The following is a 6,100-nucleotide window of genomic DNA, read 5'->3' as shown; positions in this document are numbered from 1 at the left end:
TTCTAAGTTATTTTCTAAGTACTTCTGTCAATGTTTTTATTTATTTAAGTATTTCAATGTTCTTAACACAATTGGACCCAAATCTGGAACAGGGTGGTAATATCGACAATATATATCAAAATTTTACCAAGGCTTTCGACAGTGTACCCCCAATGAAAGGCTGAAAATTAAGCTGGAAGGGTACAGGATTCAGGGAAATGTCTTCGCTTGGATCGGAGACTATCTTCGTGTGGTGATTAATGGCACGAAATCACCCTGTGTGCCCATCACAAGCGGGGTTCAGTCTCACCCAAAAGTTCGTCAACTTTCCCAGCCAACTACTGCTGCACTGCCTGCTTCAGATGTTGAAACTGTCTCATTACCAACCAGAACATGAAACCGATACGAATGAATCTAAAGGTTCGAAGTAACAGACTCAAGTTCATACATCTGAACTTCTGAAGCAGGCAGTGCAGCAACAGCTGGTTGGGAGAGTTAACGAACAATTGGATGAGACTGTACTACAGGGCAGATATTTTGACGGTCCGTCCCTCATAAGTTCGTAACGATCTTCAAGGGTATAAGTGCTTCCCCACCTGGAGTACTATTACCCCGTCTGGTCCCCGAGATATGCTAGGGACTGTCAGTTGATTGAAAGTGTTCAAAGGAGGGCCACCAGATTGGTGCCTGCACTTCGTCACCTTAAGTACCCTGAGAGATTGGAGCACCTGAACTTGCCTAGCTTATACTACAGAGTCCAGACGGGCAAAGGGAGACCTCATTGAGGTGTATACGCACCTCAAGGGACACTACTCAATCTAGTGTCCTTACCTGGAGCTGGCGGACGCTCGCCCCCAACAGGGGGTCACAGTTCAAGGTTGAAGAAGCCGCTGGTCAGAAAACTGTGAAGGCAAACTTTTTCGTTGTGAGAGTTGTGAATTCTTAGAACAATCTACCAAAAAGTGTTGTGACGGCACCGAGTGTGAGCTCTTTCAAGACCAGACTTGGCCAACACTGGAGCAGGTTTATGTACATTCAGGAGCAGGTGCATGCCCAGTACTTGCCAACAGTGCGTGACAGAGACGTGACCGACTGCCCAAGCGGCTAACGAGCCGATCAGTGGCGAAGAGGTTAAAAGTAAAAGGTAAATAAATTTAGGTGTAAAAGGAAGTAGGTGCCAGGTGGATGTTTGTAGCACAAGGGTTAAGGTGAAATAAATTGGCGTGCCTAAACTTCACGTGATACGTTAAGTTTTATGTTGGACTGAACACCGCACCCACCCTATAAGAGCTGCCCTTACTGAAATCTAGAATTTTCTGTAGACCCTTCGGTGACTTATGTTTCCCATTCTACAAATTAAACATTTATTTCTTCCTTTTTGTACCCCGAATTTATATTCAATTTTAAAGTTCATGTTGTACATAAAAAAAGTTCTTGGGGTTATTTTGATAAATGGAAATTATAAATTAAAAGAATAATAATCATACAACAGTAGGAAGGACAGTTGGTAGCCTCAGTGTTTGTGTTGGTGCTGGAGACGAAGCGGCCTGGGTCAGCTGAGGCAGCAACAGGTTCAAGGAGTGATACCCACTAGTTTTACCGCCATTTAAAACACCAACCAATTAATTAAAGTAAGTTATAAGCTAGACTTAAAATATAGAGTAAATAGTCACTCATATTGACGTATTTCAAAACAATCCAGTGTCCGGGTCTGATCATGCTGACGCACCATGTACCCTTATAAGCCCTCAGGTATGGACGGCTGCTCATGTCCAAAAAAACAACAACGTAAATTTACACCATATTATAGCAAGTTCTTTCTGTTTGATATACAGGGTGGTTCAGGGGGCTAGCTAGGAAGTTAGGTTAGGTTTGTTTAATTAGGTTGAGGCTTTTAACAACACTTCTACTGCTTGTTTTTCATATCTAAGATTAGATTTGGTTTAATTTATAGATAACCACCTTTTACACATGGTAATTATTGACGACAGACCCGCAGCCGATTTTTCATTGAAAGCGATTATAAAAGCGCCGCAATTTCACTATTTTATAGTGGATACTCGTACTTCGTGCCAATGTGTTAAAAAGTGGTTATTTGTAGATTAAACTTAAACTAACCTTCGTTGATATGAAAAACAAGCAGCAGCTTTTGGTAAAAGTGTTTTGAAATAAATCAATATGATTGGCTCTCTTCATCCTGGGATGAGATGTTACCGCTGCATTACTGCCAAGAAGACAAAGTAGTGCGCCCTCGTTTAATTTCTACAAACGAAGCATTTTCACAAAAAATGATTGTCATATCAAAACTCACTGATGAAAATCATTAGTCAGAAAATAAACCGTATTTTTACGTTTCCACATTCCTACCACTAATCTATTGTCATATTCTAATAAGACGTCTAATTATAAGATCATTTCATCTATTACATTACAAGTCGCAAATGTACTGTATAATAACGGAGATAGCATATCCAAAATTTTCTCTATTTTCTTCCATTAATCTTCCGCCATTATCGCCTACCTCACCTCTCACACTGTGTCTCCCCCTCATGAATCATCACGCGCATGCGTTCCCGTACACTTCACGCGACCAATCAAAAGCATTTTTTTTTTTTAACCAATGAAAATGATTTGTGGTTTAATTTGCAGTATTTTTATTTCCAAAATCGATTTTTAATTTGGGTCACTCATATTCGAAATTCAAATTCATTTTCACCATGGAAGTCTCACGATGGGTGTCACTTCAATTATATGGAGCTGGTTGCAAGATTTTTGGGAAAAATCAAAAGAAACTATAGCATATTTTTCGTCGCATGGTGTTATCCAACCTCAGTAAAGTGTGTTAAGTGCAAGACTGAATGTAAATATCGCAAAGACCAACATATGTGGTGTTGTGTAAGAATCTCAGAATCCAACGACGAAACAGAACCAGCCCAATAAGGTAAGAAATAGGTGATTCCATCATATGGTGAGAGTCAGTTAGGTTAGGTTAGTTTTGGTTTGGTTTTTGTTTTTCTCGTGTGTTTTGGTGTATTTTTTATTTGCTTAGCCATTATTTTTTTTTTAAATGTCCGAAAAAATAAAATCGATAAAAAAAACGGCCAATTTCCGACGGAAATGAAGGTCATATTCGGTCTAAACACACAAATATACTAGAAAGATATATTTTTGACTCTAACAGAGTGGGAGGTTTGAAGTGCAAATTTACCAAGTAAACATTAAAACAAATAACTTGTCCGTGGGTCAGTCGTCAATATTATTACATTTTCTATGAAAAATCGGATGTGGGTCAGTTGTCAATAATTACCATTACATTGACAAAATGTTACTCAAGTAGAAGTAAAAGTATCCAAATGTCAATGTACTCAGTAAGAAAAAGTATCTCATTCTTAAAATACTGTACTTGAGTACTGAAAGTAAAAGTAAAAACAAAACAAAAAATCTTAAATATTAAAATAATTCCACAGGAAATTATAAAAAATAGTTAACTAAAGATAAAAATAAATGGCACAATGCATTACACATTTATTTGCAAATCTTTTTATTGAGAAATAACAGATTCTTAAAATTATGGCTGTCCAATCAGAATCTTTCAGGCCTAAATATAAGCCCAGCATGACCAACTGAAAGTGAATACGTTGAGCCATTCTTCTCCCTACAATCCATCACAGGGATTCGTGGCTAATATATCCATCCAACACTATGATCACTTTCTTCCATATCCACACAAGTATTATTAACGTGGACTTATGGTCCACGACATAATGTTATCTCTACTTGCACTAGGTTATGATATAGACCTATTTGGCATCTGAGGTGGGGGATGACCCACACTTCTCTTCCTGTAAACTCTGTAACTGTCCATAGAGACCTCCTACCACAGGGACAGTCACTATATGTCATCAACTACTTATTCGTAATAACATTGATTTAATTCTTGTACGCTACCCACGCTTTGGTAGGTGTTAACTCCTATTGTCCTTAAATCATATCAATATTGTTTCCATATCACAAGTCTTGGCATGTCCTGTGAGACACAAGTATACCAATGTATTAGCGTCTGACTGCATGGTCTTGTGATTAGGCTTGTGTTCCCCTGGGGTGTAAAATGTTCATTAAATAATAAATAATAAGCTTAACATGACTAAACAGACGCTCACAAGGAGCTGATGCAGGTAGTGGGGTGTTACTTAAGCTTGAGAGATAAGTATATAATGTTGGGAAGGACCTCAGTAGCTCCATTCCATCCTCTGGACATGCCAAGTAGCTATCAAGCTCCTTCAGTTGAGGAGTTTGTGGGTGAATGTTGCCTCCATAGTGACTGAGTCTGACTAAGTCTCATGAACTGTCCATCTAATTGGGGTGTGGCTGTGGTGACGTCACTATTCGATTCTAATTGATGAGTGGCTGAATTTTTTGCTTCATGTAACATCTGGCTGGTAGTAGGGGAGGGGGGGGTATACTTAGTTATTTAAGCAGAATATTAAATACACTCAGTCTTACAGGCTTTATATCAAAGATAGAATTATGTGAAGTATATTAGATTCACAGCCTTTTTTAAATTAATTTTAGGTACAGTATATGCGAAGAGCAACTAATATCTAATTGGAAGACCAAGCCCCTGAAGGAAAGGTGGGGGAGAAGAGAGGGGATTTGATAGGGACGGGGATAAGAGAGTAGACTCGGTGAGGTGGGTGGTCAAGGTGCTCATGGACATGAGACCCCAGGTATATGACTGCGTTGTGTCCACCCACAGCACACAGCTCTTTTACTTTGGTTAATAATTAATTTATTAATTTAAAAATATATTATTAGTTTGCTATATACATTAAAACTGTTTAAAGGCAAGTAATGAGTAAAAATTTTTAATTGTATTGGAGAAAAAGTATTAGAAAACCATACTTAAGTAGAAGTAAAAGTACTAAAAATTTTAATACTTTTTAAAGGAAATGCTGTACCCAAAAATGTATACTTGAGTAAATTTATTTAGTTACTTTACAATGCTGCTGTTAGTGTATTTTTTTATTAACCTAACTTTACATAATTAGATAACAAATTGTCATACAGTACAAGTTTACATCATTCAGGGTGTACTGTATACTGTAGTGTTAATTTATGATGTCTCACACTCAGGATTGGTTGGAGAAGGGAAACTCTTAATGGTGGTTTTCTTATATAATTATATTATATACAAAACAGTCTGGTGCTGGGAAGTTGCTGCGTGGTAGAGGAGTTGCTGTGCCGGAGCTTCTTTAGAGGAGGTGTTGTGTTGCAGGGCTCAAGGTAGAATGGACTTCACGCAGCAGGCTGTGAGCTTATATACACGTCCACCGGAAGTAAGCGCTGCCGGTGTCCCCCCCGCCCCCCCACCGCTGAGTCCAACGGCTAGGCTTGGCAGAGAACACAGGGTGGCAACCGCCACGAGTCTTGACGACTAGGCTTGGAGAAACTTCGTCAAGGATCGCTGATCAGCCACAGTGGCAGTTGTAGCGAGAGTATCCATTACAATACTGTATAGCCAATGCAGGTACTATACAATTTACTGTACATAATAGTAGTATACGAAATATACTTAAAACAATGTGGGTGTACAAATATAATGTTTGTAATAAAAAGTTTGGATGTACTGTACATGAACTATGTGCTTGCAAACATACAGTAAAATTAATGTTTCCGCCATGGACCTATTTTCTGAAGGTCAGAATCGTTCAATACGGCAAAAACCATTGTAAAAATATAATTTCAACCTAACCTAAACCAAACCTAAAATTGCTGCATGACAAACAATAAGAATACCCAAACATAATGTGCATAAAGTGGAAGCACAAACACTACATAAACTGTGGCTGTGCAAACCAAAACTCATAATAAAAAGGTGGAGGAGACAGTTAGCACCAGGGAATAACTTGTTGAATTGAACCAAAATTTCTGGAGATACTATTTGCATGATACCGTAACAAGAAAAATGATAATGCACAGAATATAACCTAACCTTAGCTAACTTCCTAATTTGTGCACTGTTCTTTCGATTTTTGGTATTGTCTGAGAACAGCACTACCACAAGAAGGAGTTGTTCGAATTTGTTCATTTTTTTCCACAGATATTCTTACCATTATAGTAA

At 38.3% G+C, this 6,100-nt stretch overlaps 1 protein-coding gene across 1 annotated transcript in view; it reads left to right on the top strand.

The window, feature by feature from the left end:
* The first annotated feature begins 1,471 nt into the window (after nt 1–1,471).
* LOC121875932 (pyroglutamyl-peptidase 1-like) overlaps nt 1,472–6,100 on the top strand; it is a 32,509-nt gene continuing 27,880 nt past the window's right edge. Inside the window, exon 1 of the mRNA XM_042380686.1 lies at nt 1,472–1,610. The gene's annotated coding sequence lies outside the window, so the exon portion shown is untranslated. The remainder of the gene's footprint in view (nt 1,611–6,100) is intronic.

This window comes from Homarus americanus, unplaced genomic scaffold (genome assembly GCF_018991925.1).
Source record: "Homarus americanus isolate GMGI-L3 unplaced genomic scaffold, GMGI_Hamer_2.0 scaffold59875, whole genome shotgun sequence".
NCBI classification, from domain to species: Eukaryota; Metazoa; Arthropoda; class Malacostraca; order Decapoda; family Nephropidae; genus Homarus; species Homarus americanus.
This window is presented reverse-complemented; position numbering and strand designations above follow the sequence as displayed.